Genomic DNA, 20202 nt, shown 5'->3' on the forward strand with positions numbered 1-20202 from the left:
AGTAAAAGAGAAAGTGTAGGTGAAATAATGGGTAGTATTTTCAGTGCACTGATACCTGGATTTGGAGTGGTTCTGAACACTCACAGAATTTGCAAATTGTCCACCATAGTAGATGTGTTGTCTACTGACACAGCTCATGGATTTCTGCTGGTCAATACCGAAATGGTTGCGATCAGATCAATGGTTTTGCAGAACAGACTTGCTCTTGACACCTTATTAGCAAAAGAGGGCGGAGTCTGCCGGATGTTGAAGTCGCAACATTGTTGCACTTATATTCCGGACAAAAGTGTGCAGCTCAAAAGATATGTGAAAAACATTACTAATTTGGAAAAGGAACTCAAACCACTCGAGGTTGATAGTGCCTGGAAGAGACTGGTAGATTGTCTCTCAAATGTAGGTCATTGGCTTGCTAGTTTAGGTACAAGCTTATTGTTTAAGGTACTGATGCCAATTGGAATTATAGGTCTTATCCTATTCTTCATTTTTGTCTGTTGCAAATGCCGTAAACACACCAGAAAGCATCAAGTGAATGCCAGAGGAGTGAAACGAAGTGTGGATGAGCTTGAATTGGAGGAAATAAATAATAAGATCTACAAAAGGGTGAAGAATTCTCACCCTACAAAAGATGAGAAAGAGAAATTGAATCGCTTGCTGGAAGAGATAGAGTTGTATGGAGTGTGAGAAGTTGGCATCTGGTTCCATTTATTTTTGTGATGATAGTAAATATCATCAAAGAGGGGATTGATGAAGCAAAGCTTCGCATCGCGACGTGCTTTATTCATGGACCTCGCCCGTGTGTAATCCAGTAATAATTTGTACGTCTTACTAACGTTTATATTTCATGTTTAAACGAAGTCCATGAAGCTTGCCTATGTGTGTTTCTAACACTATTAATTTGAGTCAATAAAATGGCCGCTGCTTTGAAATAAGTGTCTGCGCATGCGTCAGTCACACTCACGTGTCCTGATGTGTTTGCAGGTTTGGAGGGAAATAGTTGCGCATGCGTAATACATAGCTTTGCCAGTAACGTGGTACTGCTCGTGCCACTGCTCTTGTGCCCGTATACATGTAGCTAACATTTAGACTGCATAAGTATATTTTTGTGATAAGTTGAAAGTACAAACCCAATGATGTGTTTTCATATCGTTATTTCTATGTATTAATTTGTTTTTGCTTACTTTTCATGTATTCTCCATTCGGAGGGGTGCTGGGCTGGGGAGTCCATCTTGGAGGGTACTTGTGCGCAGACTCGGCAGGAGCCATCATGGCATTGAATTGCTGCCAAAGAAGGTTGATACCAGAAGCCACCCTGGGAAGCAGTATCTTCGCCCTGCAGCATCACGATATTGTTCTATTATGTTGCTAAAATGTTTTCTTTCCCTGTATTCTGCGCAATTTTCTCATGGGAACCCCAATCTCGCTAGGCGGTACCCAGAGATGTAAATTAGGCATCCAAATAGTGTGTTTTGATTGGTGTGTTACCCAAATCCTACCTTAGGACCAATCCAAATTGAGGGATTCTGACACTTTGCAACATTGGGGGGTGGTACACTGCCCCAAAACAGTATATCTACCCTGGGTTCACCTAGCGAAATTGTCCGACTTGTCTGGTTTAGCTGACCTGTCACTGACCCAACGCACTCAATAGGTGACTGAAGATACAGAGAGCTGCGGAGCACTCTGTCCGAAAATTGACCATAGACTAAGGTTCTACTGAACCTTAAAGTGCTGGCGAAGCACTTTGCTGGGAGTTCGCTGACCCAATCGGGGTCTTGATCGATAGCTGCAGAGAGGGTGGAGCGCAGGCGTTGCTTCCGAACTGCGGGTGCTGGTCCTGTCCTGAGGGTTTCCTGTCCTGTCCTGAGGTCCTGTCCTGATTCCTAATCTGAGGGTTTCCTGTCCTGTCCTGGGTGTCCATTCTGCACCTGCTGTCCATTGAGGGGTATCCTTCCTTGAGGGTTTCCTGTCCTTAACTGACCCTTGGCCAGGGTTTGGTTTCCACACCAGTCTAGGTAAATATTGCTCTAAATTCTTTAAACTTGCACCTTTCTATTTTCTGTCTTTTGCTTTAATAAAGACACACCTTTGCATATGTTGATTTTTCCATGCTTTTGCCGCAACTATTGAAACATAAAGTCATTTGCATATTTTCTTAATATGTTCCCATGTTACCCTACCTGTTAGAAATCATATTTTGCATTGCAGTTTGTCATTTTCTGACATGGTCTAGAACCTCCTTACTTAAACTGTCTAAAGAACTTTTGCCCTAAATGCATAGCATTTCCTGTTGCATCCCATATTAGCATTTCCATGATTACCCTGACTTTATTTCTCTAAAGTTATGTACTTTTCATTATCTTGATTATTGATTGTCTTATTCTTGTAAATCTAATGCTTACTGAGAACGAACTTTAGATAAAGAGTTTAAAACTTCCAGTTGTCCGTGGTCATTTACAAAAGTATTGAATGTCATTTTGAGTTGTATTTTGCTGCCTTTCCTTTTACAGCTAGCTCCCTGATCCATTGTGGTCATAGGTACCCGTGTCGGTGGATGGTAAGTCGGGTACGCTGAGGAATAACAGTAGGGAATTCACACAAATTGGTAGCAGCCCGTGAAGTCGCCCGGTCAATGTATATGGTGAATTGAAATATATGGGCCGGAAGCGGCAAAATTATTGGCTGGGTGACCTCACGCGCTCTATCAGAAGCGCCAAACTCCAGGCACACAAACATATTTTACAACACATCAGAGCCATAACACATCAGCTCAAAACAACGACCAAGGGCTTTGACTCATCTACAGTAAAGCAGAGTCTATTAATATAATCAACAAAGAAGATGCCAATACTGAGTGTAATTCCAAATGAACCTTTTTGTTTCCAGAGCTAACACACAATCAATTATTAGCCATATATTGGAATTTATCCATCACTATTTATTTCTTTTATGGAAAATGTGTAAATCAACACAACCACAATGAAAAACTTTCAATATATATATGCATAAAGAATAATCAAAGGACGAGAAGAAATTTGGGGAAAAAGACATACACTCCATAGACTAGACAATATGTACAAAAAAATCATCCACTCTTGAAAAACATCCGTCTTCCATTCACACTTACACTCCTTTCAACTTATAATAAACCAAACATGTAACACAATAGACAACATGGGAAACAGAATAGTCAATGACTTAATCCTAAGACTGTACAAGATACCATAGAGTAAAAGACTGTTTCTCTAAATATTTAATATATAACATTTTGTTTACACTTATATATACAATTATTTTGACAAGAACCCAAAACAAACAAGGTCGACGCGTTTCGAACCGGACCCTTTGTCCGATTCTCATCAGGACCAGACAGAATATCTGAAAGAGGAAACATATTTCCTTTTAGAATTGGCAAAACTATTATTTTATATTATAAAATAAAAAAATAAATAAAAAAAAGGAGAGAACAAAGCGACCAACTATGTGCAGAGCTTCCTACCTGAGTGTTGAAGACTTTCCAAAGCTGTTAAGTTCTTTAGAAAAGGAAAGATGGTCTATAAACAAAGGTGGACTAAAGGTTAGTTGCTAAAAGTCATGTCTAATCGTCTTATTTGATGTGTTCATATCACAAGCAAAAGTACCTGCAATTGGGCTCTGTAAGAGCGTGTCTCCTGGAAAGGCTGTTTAAACACAAATGCAGCGGAACGCCGTGTGTAGAAATAATCAATTATGTGGCTGCAAAAGAGAAAAACCATCGCTTTAAAAAGGCGGTCTATCTAACAGGAAGGGCCAACCACGCTCTAGTAGTTCGTGGGTTTTATGGGGCCAGCTCTTTACCTCAAATGTGGCCTGGTGGGGCTCAGCGTTATCCTCCGTAGACTTATTTTAGGCGCAGGGCTGAAGTCCGTGCAGGCGTGCCATGGACTGAAAAAAATTATTGAAAGCCCAATGTAATTCGTGTCTTGAAACGGGCGGAGAACAAATACAGAGTGACGACGTAGGAAACAAATTAGCGCGGGGCTATGCGTACCTGAATCACGACTCTCTGAGTGCATAATACGGAGCGCGACTGAGGGATCCGTGCGAACCGGGAGCCAGGAACACATCGTCCGCTGTTCTGAGGCAGGTAGTAATAACAAGGATTGCCATTGGTCGCTCGGGGTCATAGTGTAGCGGGGAGAATTCTGGATGTTGTAGTTTATATATAACACATCAGGACAGCACATACCCTGTAGTCAGGCATTTCAAGGAGTTCCATGGTTCAAGAGGTCAGGAGTTAAAATATTTCCTCATTGACGCAGTGCCACCGAGCAGGAGGGGAGGTAACAGGGAGGCTAAACTCCGCAAATTAGAAACCAGGTACATTCTTTAAATGAATTCTAAACAACCAGGGGGGTTGAACACGACAGAGGATTTAAATACCTGCCTGTAGGAAGTTACACACAATAATTGACAATGGTTACCACAGTTTTAAGGGATTTTATGTTTTACATTGGATATTTTAGGTTATTTATATATATTTATGTATTTAATATGTAAAGGTATACATATGAGACCCTTTTAACTATCAAAGTTCACAGCTGTAACACAAAAATCTAAATGTTATTTAGTCAACCAATGGGATATGTAAAACAACGAGAAAAAAACACAAACCACTTGTGAAATTAACAAGTAGGAAACAATTGGTATTTAAACCACAAATTTTGAAGGACAGGGAAATCATTTAGCTAATATCGGCAAGACATAGGCATAATAACAAAACTAAGGTTTTAACTACAAGAGCAGGTACCACAACTAGGTGAATAGTACCATTAGAGAGAAATTGTTCTGTCTTCTCTTATCAAACACACAGCACTATTGCACTTACATTTTTATTTACACTTCTAGCACTTTATTCCAGGGTTTGGACAAGGGAATATCAGTCTATTCAAATCATCAATGCAAAACATGTGATACAGGCAGCGCATTTGTACATATGGATTTTAAATGTTTTCAACAACCAAAAAGTGCGGGCGAGAGGGATGGCGCTATTTAGCAAATATCCACTCTCAGGGAATGAGAATTGATCAAATGTAAAATATTTTGCTAATTTGATTTTAATTAAATTTTTTAAAATGCAATTTTACATCAACAGATTTTACATGCACAATATGTAGCTAATTAATTATATATTTATATATTTATTCTTACTTATTGTCAATATCTGTAGTTACAAACTCAAAACCAAAGTAAAGTGTTATGTTGAATTGCATCCAAGCCCAATTGACAAAAAATCAAAAGTAATTATGCCAGGAAGTAGCAATATAGAAAAAACAATCGTCTACAAACTGTTTGTAAAGTATTTTTTCCCTTGCAACTCCTGCTTTCACCTTCACCTTTGTACTTTGCACTACGTCACTTTAAAAATAAAAAAAGAGGACTGCAATGTTGTCATGTGATCAAGGCTCTTGAGGAGCTGAAATGCGTAATGGCAGCAACTGAAAAAACATAAGCTCAAATACTTACAGCGTGGTCCGTGTCCGTGGTTTTGGAGAAGGAGAATCCGAGAACCGACGGTGAGCATGATATATGTATATATATGTATATTCACTGAAAAAACCATAGGTTATAGACCATATATAGTTAGGAATTAGCATTTACAAAACCTTGAAAATTCACTGAAAAAACCATAGGTTATAGACCATATATAGTTAGGAATTAGCATTTAAAAAACCTTATTTTACTCACACAAAACCATTGAAATTCCATATATAGTTAGTTGCAGTAACTATATATCGCGCACCCGCAATCCACTGCTGATCATGTCACATATTACATCATTCATGACATGGTCAGTGACATCACTGATGACATCATCTAGTGTCTGTCTGTGTGTTTTTGTAAAGTTTAAATATGTTTTACATATTGAAGAATGAGTGGATGTATGGAAGACTGAGTGTGTGTGTGGCTGGCTGGGAGGTGTGTGAAGTGCAATGTGTACTTGTATCAGTGATTGTATAAGAGAGTAAGTATGTGTTAGTTTATGTGTGAAAAGTATGGTGTTCTGTGTTTAACTGTATAGATGAGGAAATCGAAGTGTGATTGATTCTTCACAGGACTGACTAGGTGTATGAGTGCATATGATAGTGTTGTAATAATGAGTGACTGTATTTATGAGTGATTGTATGGGTGAATGAGTGAATGTGTGTGTAGACGTAGGAATCAGTGAGTGCGTATGTAGTAACTGGTATTGGTGTGTCATGATGTCATCACTGATGTCATTTGAGATGTCATCAGTGATGTCATCAGTGATGTCATTTGAGATGTCATCAGTGATGTCATCAGTGATGTCACTGACCATGTCATGAATGATGTAATATGTGACATGATCAGCAGTGGATTGCGGGTGCGCGATATATAGTTACTGCAACTAACTATATATGGAATTTCAATGGTTTTGTGTGAGTAAAATAAGGTTTTTTAAATGCTAATTCCTAACTATATATGGTCTATAACCTATGGTTTTTTCAGTGAATTTTCAAGGTTTTGTAAATGCTAATTCCTAACTATATATGGTCTATAACCTATGGTTTTTTCAGTGAATTTCATAGGTTTTTTAATAGCAAATCTTTATAAAAATAATACATTTTAAATCTAATTTTATATTTTATAATTTTTTTATTTTTTTTTAATATTATTTTTAGTGCGCTCCCGGGGCGCGGACAGGTGAACGCACGGGTAAGCGCAATCTGGCGGCGCGCCCCGAGGCGCGTACTAATGCGCGTCCCGGAAGCGCTATTGTCGAGAACGAAAACAACATCGTGACGTATCGCGTAGCCGCCACGCCTTGCGTCATAAGACACGTATCGCGTAGCCGCGAGATGCGTCTTATGACGCACCGCGTAAGCGCACCCGGAAGCGCATACGATCGCGCAACGTAAGCGCCCCGATGCGCTTACGATACACGCCCGGGACGCGCCCCGGGCGCGTAGCGTAAGCGCGTCAAACCATGTGACTTTAAAATAACACTTTTCATTGGTTCAGAACTTTTTTTTTTCCAAATTGTGTGAAACCCACCCATTTCTCTCACTATTGCTTTGTACTTGGAGAGAGCAAGAGCTGTTGTGTCTACTCTATCTCCTACTTTTCTGATCTCCAGCAATGGCTGCAAGAGAGTCATCCAGCAGTGATTCAGAGGGATTTTTGGATGAGGACCCTCCTCAGCAAAAGAAAAAAACCCATTTCATTTGGAAATTTTACGACATCCCAGAAGGACAGAAAAAAGTGAACGCTCCCAAAGTAACATGCAAAATATGTGGGAGTAGTTTATCCAGAGGCAATCCTCTGAAAAAATATAGTTTTGGCAATGCCAATTTGATCCGGCATGTCAAAAGAAGACACCCTAACAACTTTGCCAGGGAGAGTGTCAGAGAGCTGGCACGGAATGTACCAACAGATGGCGGCAGCACCTCCACTGGTGGAGCAACACCTTCGGGACCACCCCGTGGAAGAATGATCCCTAACATTCAGCCGGTGTTTGCGGGCATCAAATTTTTGTGCGCAGAGTGTGACGAACTGCTCTGCTATGGGGAGCAGAGTGTTGAACTGATTGCCCTAAAGAAACAGCAACACCGCTGCTCTTCCAGTCCCTAAATTTTCAATTTTTTTTGCTCCTGTTGAGCAGTTTTGGAATCCTTGTTTTTGTTTTTCCCTTGAAAAAAATACAAAAAAAATATAAAATTGTTTTAAAAAGTCTAAAAAAATATAAAACAAAAAAAACAAAAAAAATATATATATAAAACAACAAAATGAAAAAAAAAGTTCTTTTCAGAACTACCTCCAATTTTTAAAAAGAAGCTTTATTTTTTTTAAAGTCTGTCATTTTTAATCTCCATGGTACGCTCCCCCGTACGCTCCCCGGTGCGCGTACCGGGCGCTCACCCCCGCGAAAATCGAATTTTTTTTTATTTTTTTTTTCACCCGCGGGAGCCTTTTATGGCCCCCACATGTAACCTAGGGGGTCAGGGGGTGTGTACCCTGCCCCCTCTTGCTCATTTCCCCCTTTGATTTTTGCCACCTCTTGTGTCTCAATCCTACCGAGACACAAGATGGCGGCCGCTGCGGACTGTTTCGAATGTTTATAGACACCCGAGAACCAATCAGCTTGCCGTGCGCAGATCGCGTGGCGCGCCTGGAGCGCTCCCCTGTACGCGTACGTGGGAGCGCTCCAGGCGCGGCTCTAGATATATATCTTTTTTTGAACGTTAATTTCTCAAAATCCACTGGAGCACATATATTGAGACCTACAAAAGGCACATCGGGCTACCAGTCCCTACAAATTTGCCAAGTTTCGTGCAAATCCATTCAGCCGTTCGGGCTAAAAATGAGGCTAACCGCCCTATGGAAAACTCAATGTTAAAAACACGTTTTGGGACCCCCCTTTTTTCTCGGCCCCCCCTGGACCAACTCCCCCCAAATTTCCAGTGGCTGCTCAGAAACAAAATGTTCCATTTTGCTGAAAATTTCAGCCAATTCCGTCCACAAACGCCAAAGTTATTAGACATAGAATTTTCAAAAATCCCATAGGGAAAAAATCCTAACTATATATACCTACTGGCGACCGCCAGTAGGTAATATATATATATATATATCCACGCCAACAGTTTTCATCCTACACCATTGAAACAATCCATTCCGTATGCGGAATGTCTCAGGATGACCCGCAATTGCAGCACTAGCGAGGGGTTATTGCAGGCCAAAAACAATCTCTTTACGAGATTAAAACTAAGAGGATACTCCGAAAAAACATGCAAGGCTGCAGAAGTAAAGTGTAGTTCCAAATCCCGCCATGAATTACTGTTTCCAAAAGACTCAGAGCCGGGGGCCCCCGCAACAGAAAGACAACCACCCAGGTTAATCACAGGTTTCAATCGCCACCAAGCCAACCTTCGTAAAATACTCAGAAGGCATTGGCCACTGGTCCGAAATGACGCAACCATAGGAAAATTAGTGGGTGAAAGACCACTAGTGTCTTTCAGAAAAGCGAAATCCATGCGGCAGCAATTAGTCTGTAATGCCCCAGCCATACCCAAGCAGAAAGTCTGGTTCCAGTCACAAAAAGGCTTTAGGAAATGCACAAAATGTAAGGCCTGCAGTCATGGCAAAAACACCACGAGCATTACAGTACCCTTTCGCAAACAACCTTACCACCTGAGGGATCACTACACATGTAAAACAGACCATGCTGTATACATGCTGACATGTGTATGTGGTAAAATATATGTAGGGTCGACCATTCACCCGGTACATGTGAGGGTGCTACAACACCTGAGGGCGATTGCAAACAAGGACCCAGCTTACCCGGTAGCCAGGCACATCCACCAGGTACATGGTGGTGATGCGAAAGGTTTAACGTACTGTGTCTTAGACAATGTCCCAAAAAATGTTAGGGGCGGCAACCGCAAACTCGCATTGCGCCGCCTGGAATCCAGATACATTATTCTGTTAAATTCCAAAATTCCCGTAGGGCTGAATGCTGATGAAGCCCTAAGTGTGCATATCTAGAGCAGCTTACCTCATCTTTCCCAAGTACCCTGTAACATCGCATACCAGTTTACGCGATAAATTACAATTAATCACACAATTCCGTCATACGGTCATACAGCACCCTGTGTATATGTCAACAACCTCGCTGTATCTACTGGCTAACTTTGTATTCTATACGGGAGTAGAATCCTTCCCATGTAGGGGGAGTAAGTGCGCACTTGCGCGGGAGTAATTTCTCCATTAGATGTAATACTGTCGATAATGGAATTTTGCCGTAGTGGCTCACTCTGACAAACAGTGATCTAACTTACCGGCTGCACGAGGATGAGTACTAACACTGTAACATGTTCTGCCTCTGCCAACAGGCCAGCAAACCGATCTCCGATGTAACGGAGCCTATTTGTTTGCACAGGGGTCTGTGAAACCAATCACAGACACGGGTTTAACACACCTCCTTTCTGATACGCCCAATCCTCTATGACACAGGTTAACATGGAGGGTGTCACGTATTACGGGTTGTTTCTCCCAATGATTTGACTAGTAAACTATAAAAGTATGTAGAATACAAGGTATAGAATTGTAATGAATATGTAGATGAACATGATGTAATGTTTTGATCTATATACGCCAATTAACGTGACCCAAGTAATGTACCAAAAAACCGCCAAATAATGTCATGAGCAGTGTAAGGAGTCACGTAATTGTGTGGGTGTAACTCATAGTCACCATGGCAACAAACCAATGCCAATTAAGGATGACAATTATGACTCATGTGATGTATTGAACATGTATAAAAAGCGTTAGTGTGCCTGGTCAGATGTTAGTGAGCAAGGCGGGGTAGCCGCCGAAACGCGTCTGAGCAGAAGTTGATGTGAAATAAACAACCTTGAACTAAGATACACGGAGTCAGCGCCTGCTTGGATGGTGAAGTTTGGTGTGGTGAAAATATATATATATATATATATATATATATATATATATATATATATATATATATATATATATATCAAATACGAAGAATCTCCCATGTATCAGGAAATGCACGACGACACACCAAGGGTTGCTGTGCTTCAAAAGTTTATTTCTGGCAGCAAAAACAAACAACGCGTTTCACCAACAGGCTTGATCACGTTTGTAATGGATTCCAAAATGATAGTCCTATTTACAACAACAAACAAAGTATATATATATATATTCACTGAAAAAACCATAGGTTTCAGGAGTTATATAGTTAGGAATTAGCTTTTAAAAATCCTTTGAAATTCACTCAAAAAACTATAAGTTTTAGTGGCGTGTTATAGTTAGCTGGACATTTTGCTCATACAAAACCATTGAAATTGCTCCTATATAGTTAGTTGTACTAACTATATTTCGCGCACCCGCAATCCACTGCTGATGATGTCACATATTAGATCATTCATGACATGGTCAATGACATCACTGATGACTTCTCAAATGACATCACTGATGACATCACTGATGACATCATCCAGTGAATGTGGTTTGCTTCGTTATTTAAATATGCATTATATATATAGCAATTTGCATTGAAGGATAAGTGGATATATATAAATAAATATTTGGATGGAGGATTTAGTAGCAGTGTAATTGACTGTTTACTTGACCAATTTATAATGTCTCACTAAATATAGTGGATAGGGAATAAACTGTGTGAATATCTGTATCACTTTGTCAGTTGTTGTGTAAACTGATTCTACAGTTGGTTACTAGCCATGTGAAAGTCTATATTAGTCATTGATTAGTTAACTGAGTATTTGTATGGGAGTGTGAAAGTGTGTGTGGTTTGGTGGGGGGGGTGTGACTGTCCAAAGATGTGTGAATAGTTGATTCAGTAGATATATGAAGTTAAAACTACATGTTCTAACAGTTGTTTGGGTGAGTGAATCTCTTTATGAGTGTGGTGATGAGCAAATATATTTCTCAATGGTACATGTCCAACAAACTAGAAAAATAAAAGGCAGTGTATGTGTCAGTTGTTGTATATAAATAAGTATACATAAGACACAATGATTGTGTGAGTGACTGTATGGATAACTGTATACTTGTAATAATGATTTTATAATTCACTAAGTATGACTTACTATCTAAATGAATAGAAGAAGTGGTGTTTGTATAAGTGTTTTGCTAGGTAAATATGTAAGTATGATCCATTGTTTGCATAAGTGAGTAGGATGACTTCATATGTGAATAGGATGCGTGCTTTTGTTTAACGTCGATATAGATGTATAAGTATTTTTGATAGTGTTCTATTGTTCATTGACAGCATGTATGAGTGAATCCATAGGTAAGTGATTAGATGTGTGTATACATCTATGAATCACTGAGTGGATTTTTAGATACTTGTATTGCTGTGACAATGGATTTAAATATGATACTCTGTGTTTTACAAAGAGTGATGAAAAATTGTAATAGTGTATGAAAAGGTGTATGTGATTGTCACGTGGATGATGTCATCAATGATGTCATCAGTGATGTCATTTAAGATGTCATCAGTGATGTCACTGACCATGTCATGAATGATCTAATATGTGACATCATCAGCAGTGGATTGCGGGTGCGCGAAATATAGTTAGTACAACTAACTATATAGGAGCAATTTCAATGGTTTTGTATGAGTAAAATGTCCAGCTAACTATAACACCACTAAAACTTATAGTTTTTTTTGTGAATTTCAAAGGTTTTTTAAAAGCTAATTCCTAACTATATAACTCCTGAAACCTATGGTTTTTTCAGTGAATTTCAATTTTTTTTTAAAATGCTAATTCCTAACTATATAAGGCCTGAAACCTATGGTTTTTTCAGTGAATTTCAAAGGTTTTTTAAAAGCTAATTCCTAACTATATAAGGCCTGAAACCTATGGTTTTTTCAGTGAATTCGAAAGGTTTTTTAAATGCTAATTCCTAACTATATAAGGCCTGAAACCTATGGTTTTTTCAGTGAATTGCAAAGGTTTTTTAAATGCTAATTCCTAACTATATAAGGCCTGAAACCTATGTTTTTTTCAGTGAATTTCTAAGGTTTTTTAAATGCTAATTCTATTAGCGGATAACGTTTAAATATATTAATATCCTAGTGGGACCACCTGAGCCGCCCTAAGGGTTCAGGGTGTTTCTACCCTGCCCCCTTTTTGTGTTCTACACGTTTGTTTTTCTGCTTTCTTGTGCCTAATTCCTAACTATATAAGGCCTGAAACCTATGGTTTTTTCAGTGAATTGCAAAGGTTTTTTAAATGCTAATTCCTAACTATATAAGGCCTGAAACCTATGTTTTTTTCAGTGAATTTCAAAGGTTTTTTAAATGCTAATTCTATTAGCGGATAACGTTTAAATATATTAATATCCTAGTGGGACCACCTGAGCCGCCCTAAGGGGTCAGGGTGTTTCTACCCTGCCCCCTTTTTGTGTTCTACACGTTTGTTTTTCTGCTTTCTTGTGCCTAATTCCTAACTATATAAGGCCTGAAACCTATGTTTTTTTCAGTGAATTTAGGTGTGCCATACTTTTGTCATAAGTAAGACTGTTAGCGCTCTAGTTGTTCTTTAGAACACTCTGGGACATTCTGTCATTGGGCTATAGTTGGGCTACATCTGGCTGATATTTGGGCTACATTTGTTTTTTTTTGTCTCTGGTGGTCATCTTTGGGCTACATTGGGCTACTTTGGGCTACATTGGGCTACATTTGGGCTCTAACATATATACAGCCCAATGTAGCCCAATATATATTTTTTCAAAGTACATTTTCGTAAAAACCACTGGAGCATATATCTTGAGACATAGCAAAGGCACATCGGGCTACCAGTCCCTACAATTTTGCCAAGTTTGGTGGAAAACCATTCAGCCGTTCGGGCTAAAAGTGAGTCCAACCGCCCTATGGAAATTAACATGGGGAAAACACGTTTTGGGACCCCCCTTTTATCTCGGCCCCTGCTTGACGGACCCCCTCCAAACTTTCAGGGAAGGACCGGAGCGCCGCGAGGCAAAGTTAAGGAAAACTTCAGGAAGATTCCTCAACCGACGCCAAAGTTATTCCCAATAGAATGTTGTGATTTCCCTATGGAAAACAATCCTAACCATATATACCTACTGGCTATCGCCAGTAGGTAATATATATATATATATATATGTATATATATGCAATGCATGGAATATACATGAAATGAAATTCAAGCAGATAATAATCTGGAATTAAACACAAGCAGGTGATACTGGACGTCCTGCCAGAAATCAGAAAGATATATACACTAAATACCTTGGATGATTACAATCACTGAAGACTTGGATGTGCACACAGACACAATGAAAACACCTCAGATTATTATAGTCACTGGAGACTTGAATGTGCAAACAAACTCACTTACACATCACAAATTAAATACTCAAAAACAAAACACCTTACTGATCGTTCACTTGAACTCCTTGACAAGTCAAGCTGAAGGAGCCCTATGACAGCCAGGCAGGATTCTAGATCAGGACCCAAGTTCCCTTGTGACAACACGTCTGCCCCACAAGCGAGCTCCTGTCTGGGTACCAAGATCCCCCGCCTTTAATATCTTTTACTCAACCTGAGGCAAAGGTTCTAGAAACCTCACCCACTTTTTTCTGTTATGACAAACCGAGCTGACTGTACTGGTCTGTGTCAAGGTCAAGACAGATGCTGGCCAGGCCCCTGTATTTTGACCTTGAGAGAGAGCTGTGCATTCCACACATTTCTCTGGCAACAACAATCTCTGCTCTGAGAGGTACCAAGCACGCTTCCCACACACCATCCCAGCGAAGCTTACGCAAACGTCCATCCAGCAGAAAAAAAACACAACCTTGAACGTGAATTGCCTAAACAACTTGAGTATTCTATTCTGGGGGCCTGCCTGTTCACAAAGCTCAAACACTGCACTTTGAGACCAAGAAGTACATTCCACATCCCACATGTTATGTTCTTGGCAAGGCTGTTCTACTCTGTGAAAGATCTCCCACTTTAAAACTACAAGATTACACGAAAAACATCTTCAAGGAAAAAGGCACATGCAGGAAAAATGGTGTCATACATTCAAGCCAGTAAAACACCAAAAGTCAATTACAACAATGGTAGTCAAAGCTCATCACAAGGTTTTAAAACATAGAAGTGCCTCTAGCACTACACCTACTTAGAACCTGGATACCCTTACAGGTGATTAGCTGCGCTCTACAAATAAACATACCATACTATACCATACCATTGCATAGCATAGCTGAGCATGTAATAAGGCAGCTCCAATGTTTTCCTGTGAGAGAGATAGTCCTTGCAGTAGTGAAAAACACATGTTTGAGTTTTTCACTAGCAGGACATGTAAAACTTAAAAGTACATGTCCTACCTTTCAATACACTGAACCCTGCCCACTCGGCTACTCAGGGCATATTCTAGGGGTGACTTATATGTAAAAAAGGGAAGGTTTAAGCCCGGCAACTGGTTTATTTTACGAGTTCGAAATTGTAGTTTAAACTGCACCCAAAGGCTCTGTAATGGCAGGCCTCAGATATGTTTAAAGGGTTAAATAAGTGGGTGGTGCAATCAGTGTTGCAGGCACTCTAATAACATTTATTTACGAGCCCTGGGCACATGCAGTGCACTATACTAGGGACGTAGAAGCAAATTAAGTATGCCAATTGGTTAAAAGCAAATGTTACAATGTGTTAAGAAGAGAGCACATGCACTTTAGCACTGGTTAGCAGTGATAAAGTGTCCAGAGTCCTAAGGATAGCAACAAAGAAGTTAAAAAAACAGGAGGTTTGAAGGAAAAAGGTTAGGGGTAAACCACACCAAGAATGCCTGGTCTAACACCCTCAAATTCACTTAATTATCCTGAGAGCAATCCCCTGACAGCTACAATATTGAACACAGGCTGAACTCAGGGCAATGCAGTACCAAAACAGTAATAAAGTCATAAAGCAAAACAAAAGAAACCCAAACCAAATTAGAAACATAGAGTAAGATCAAATTACCAAAATGCCACGGAAATTACACCAAGATCCAATAATAGAAACCAGAGGTATTCATTTTCAAACATTTTATGGAGGAATAACACCAAGAAGCACAACGCACCAATGATAGATATTGATTGCTGTATACGGGTCCTGGAAGCAAATTATGGCTGACAGCGATGGACCTCGGGTCGAATACATCAATCAGGTTCATCCTGGTCAAAAACTTTACATACTGACTTAGGGTCTGATTACCAAATTGGCGGACAGAGGTACTCCGTCACAAACGTGACGCTTATCCTGTTTGCCAAATTATCATTCTGTGATATCCTATGGAACTCATAATACAGTGGACAGAATATTCATCACATTTGTGACGGAGTATTCCTCTGTTAAGTCCCAATCCACTTCAGTTGTATACTCCTAACCCACCCAGGGCCTAATGGAAGGTACTTAGAGATTCACATTGTGTCAGGCACAGGCCAACAGTAGGATCCAGTCCAGCCCCAATTGGCACTTGATACTTCTAGTAAAGGGAAGCTTGAAGCCTGTATCATGGACAGGAGATCAGCCTTATTGTCATGGCTCTTGGTTCCCTTGCCCCCTCTTGTATGGTTTGCACCCTGGAATTTTGCCTACATTGCCATCCGCGAGCCCTTTTGCCCAACAGGCTTTAAAAGTTAAAGCAGAAATGTCCCCAGGCCTAGTTTCCTTGGATCCATATTCTGCCATGGATTTTCCTACCAAGGCCTTTTTCCTAAAGACCCTTTTTATGCCATATATATCCTCCCCAGGGCCTTGTTCTTAATGTTCTTGCCACCATTTCCCCCGGGACCTTCTCTTTTTTGACCATCTGGCCGGCTCCCTAGGAAGAATTGGGGAACTGGTGACACAAGAGAGATTTTCGAAAGTCATGTGGTAATTACGATCATCTTGTTTGAGAATGGTATAAATACTGGGTCCAAGCCCCAAGGCCTTGCTTGACTTTAGTTCAGCTAGAGAGAGTCCTTCTCTCTCCCACCCTTGCCAGGATTCTGCATTCGCTCTGAAGCGCTCCCACCTGCAAGATCCTTCTCTCTCCTGGATTTCCCTCAACCTCCTTACCTGATTGCCACCAGTGGTGGGTCTCTCCTGAGCACACAATCCCCATGAAAGAAAAAACTAAAGATTGAACACCGCCATCTTTCATGAAAAGTCTGTGCATTGCATCTAAAGAAAAAGACAGGAAATTAGTGCACTAACTGACGTGAATTATTTATACTAACTTTGAGAAACCCTAAGTACAAAACATAGATCTTTGGACCAATTCTTACAACTCTTTGGATGTTTTCAGTTTAACTGTATGAGCTAACAAATAACAAGTTAGTTTGACAAACTCAGAGATTAATAGGGAAACTTCGCTCTAGAAGGTTACAAAATCCAGTACAAAAGAAGATCCTGATGCAAGGGTCCTTACCAGAGTTGGAATTTAATTTGTGAATTCTGAGTACATAGATATTTGTAATGGAATAACTGTCAACATGTAAAGTGAATTGAACTGTAGCAATTTGAACATTTAGGGATAAACTAAGGCCTCTCTTTCTCTCCCATGTGAATAGTCATTGAGATATGGATCCGGTCTGAGACGAGCAGTGGTCTGACAGAAGACTTTCAGCAATCAGAGCAGGAGAGGATCTCCTCGAGGTACCACCGAGATCTTGAAATTAATTGAGGTAAAGAGAGTGTTCTGAAATGGGTGCCGGGAGATGAGACATTTATGCCTAGCATGAGCTAGTATGTGAGAATTACTCTTGAGCACACACTCACCAAGTAAAAGGTCCTTTGGGCATTTTCAAGATGGCAACAGTCATCAGCCACACTACACATGGGCTCTGAGTGGTGTGTGTGAATGTGACATGTACTTTGGTAATCCTAGTGTCCTCCCACATCTAACACTAAAATCCAGTTTGAGGGAATTCATATTACGCGTTTCCATGAATTGTTAAGTCAAAATCACACAGTAGCCAAACATTCTTAACAGTTACACAAGGCAGATGCTACACTTATATCAGAAAGGTTACAGAGAAGCATACCTATCATTTTCATGCCTGGCTGGGATATTTATGGTCACTCTATAACATTTATTCCTAGCAAGATGACTGGAGATGGGATATACCAAGCCACACTTATATTTCAAAGGGCTTTGCCTCTTGCATACATCAAGGAATCTGACACAAGGCTTGCCCTGCCTTTAACCCCTGACAGTTTGGAGCCTTGAGAGGAGAAATGGGAAACACTTTCCAAAAATAGATATGGGGTGGGATGGGAAATCTCCTTGCACAAAGGTATACATATTGGACCTCCAGAGCCATTGTTCAGAACACTCCTGGACTTGAAGGACCACCAGGGGACTGCCCTGCTGCTTGAAGTAATGCTGTGCTGTCAGAGAAGGAAGACTGGACCTCCTTGCCCTTGCCCAGGCTAACCAGAGGTACTCCAAGGGTCAGCTGGCTGACATTCTGTGTGAGCAAAATGGATTTAACAAGCTTCAGAGGCCTCCCTGGAACTACCCAACTGACCTGCTGCAACTGGACCTGACACTGGGCATGCCAGATACCTGCTAGTCTCTGCTTGAGTGAGTCTCTAAATCCCAAGAGATACCTGCACAGGTCCTGAACCCTTTACTGGCATCAGAGTGCACTTCTCTCAAAGAAAATGTAAAAATCCTGAAGAATCGACTCCTCGTGACAAACGGCCTTTCACACCAAGACTCTACCGCCCATTACGACTGCCTACATGCAGTTCTGGTGGGATCTGCTCTGCACGTCGACAGTGATTGCAAGCGACAACCTCCAATGATAGACCTGCACTTCGTGCTACAGCAGCAAAAGACTGCAATGACTGCCAACACAAAGCTATAGTAATGACCGTCTGAGATGTCCGACTGGATCTCAGCACTACAGCGTCAACTATCTGCGATGCCTGACCAGGTCTTCGTGCTACAGTGATGATCATCTGCAATGCTCAGCCTTCTCCTTACAGCGTCCTCCAATGCAAACTAAACTCTTTGTGCCAGACCTAGAAATGTAAATGTAAATGTAAATGTACAGGAATTTATATAGCGCAAATCACCAAGCGGTTTCTAAGCGCTTGCTTAGGGAACCCGTCCTGGTATTCCCCTGTGAGATAACCCCGGCAGGGTATCCGCAAGGTAAAAGCCAGGCATCCCGCCGCGAGGGGCCGTTGTGGAGATTAAGCAAGCTATTGCCCAGAGTCGCAGAGTGCGAACCCGTGAATCAAGTAGGCACCGGAGCAAGAATTGTCGAGTCCATGGACATTTTAGGACTCAAGACCCCGCCGAGCCGGGAATTGAACCCTGGTCCCGGGCTGACCTCTGCTTCCAGGTCTGCCTCCTCTAACCAGTGAGCCACACTTCTCCACAAGGTAACTTATCAGCAGGACGGACCTGGTCCCTGTATCCAACCCAAGCTTCAACAGCCTGAACGTTTGACTTTCCCCCAGTCTAGCATGAGCAGATGACTGCGAGTGACACTTTGTACTTTTAGGCACTATTTTAACTATAAAACGCTAAATTTGAATATCACAGATTCCACTGATTGGATTTTTGTTCTGGTATTTTATTTATTAAACTATTCTCTATTTTACTAATTTGGTTTGGGATTTTTCTGGGGTTGTGTTGTGTTTTCACTTTGCTAATGACTGTGTGCTGCATAAATTCATTACACTTTGCCTCTAACGTAACCCTGATTGCTTTTGTGCCAAGATACTAGAGAGTTTAGCGCAGGTGAATTTAGTGACATTTGTGGTTTACTCTGACAAGGACTGTTGTAGTTGCTTCTTGAGTGGGGCTTCTAACCCCCTTAACCAGTAAGCCCAATTTCATTTTTCATTGGTGTTCAGCAGTGGTATGCAATACTTGTGTTTGTGCAATGCCAAACAGGATTCCGTGCAAAACTAAAATCCCATATAAATCATCTGATAAACTGAAATGCAACCTCTCTTTAGATTCTCCTTGTTTGGCTATTTTTCTTTTTCCTACCTCATTTGTGCATCTGTAACTGTTGCCTACAAGCATGGAGATGGATCTCGGCCACTTGGAAAGCAATACTGTGGCATCGTTGAAAGGTTTTTTTTGTAGGAAGAGGGAGCTACTAGCAAATATGAGCTTAAGGAAACAGGGGCCTTAGAAAGCCCTCATAGCTTGGAAGGAGGCCCACCAGTTGCTAAATACATCACAGAATCGAGACGAGAATGATGTTGAGGAGAAAGAGGAGAAAGAAACAGAGTAGGAGGGCTGAAAAAGAGCAGCCCCTGAGGGGCTTGAGGACAGGAGGGCTGAAAGAGAGCTCAAACTGGCATCAGAGGAGAGATAGGCAGCAGCAGCCAGGGGAGGCTGCTGCAAAACGGGCCTTGGAGGAGAAAAATGCAGAAGCAGCCAGAGACAAGGCACTGCACAGAGGGCCTCAGAGGAAAGGACTCTTGCTCTAGAGGAAAGGAAAATTCTGCTGGCTCATGAGATGAGGCAGGACAAAAGGGGGTGGTGATGGACGGAGCATCTGAATCAATCAAACACTCACACCCAGTCAAAAGATCAGGGTTTAATCCATCACCGTTCTTTAGCCCACTTTGCCATCCCAGTTCAGACATGGCTATATGCAAATCAGTCTGACCCTGTGCCTCATGGGAACAGTCCAGCCCGAACT

The 20202-nt window shown here is 41.0% G+C and overlaps 1 long non-coding RNA gene across 1 annotated transcript; it reads right to left on the reverse strand.

The window, feature by feature from the left end:
- Positions 1-3064: 3064 nt before the first annotated feature.
- On the reverse strand, positions 3065-4099 carry LOC144752030 (uncharacterized). Its single transcript, XR_013594006.1, has 5 exons — positions 4028-4099; positions 3835-3921; positions 3639-3732; positions 3497-3551; positions 3065-3375 (listed from the first exon to the last, which is right to left on the reverse strand). It is a non-coding gene; the product is annotated as an uncharacterized LOC144752030 (long non-coding RNA).
- Between the last annotated feature and the right edge of the window lie 16103 nt (positions 4100-20202).

This window comes from Lissotriton helveticus, chromosome 4_2 (assembly GCF_964261635.1).
Source record: "Lissotriton helveticus chromosome 4_2, aLisHel1.1, whole genome shotgun sequence".
NCBI classification, from domain to species: Eukaryota; Metazoa; Chordata; class Amphibia; order Caudata; family Salamandridae; genus Lissotriton; species Lissotriton helveticus.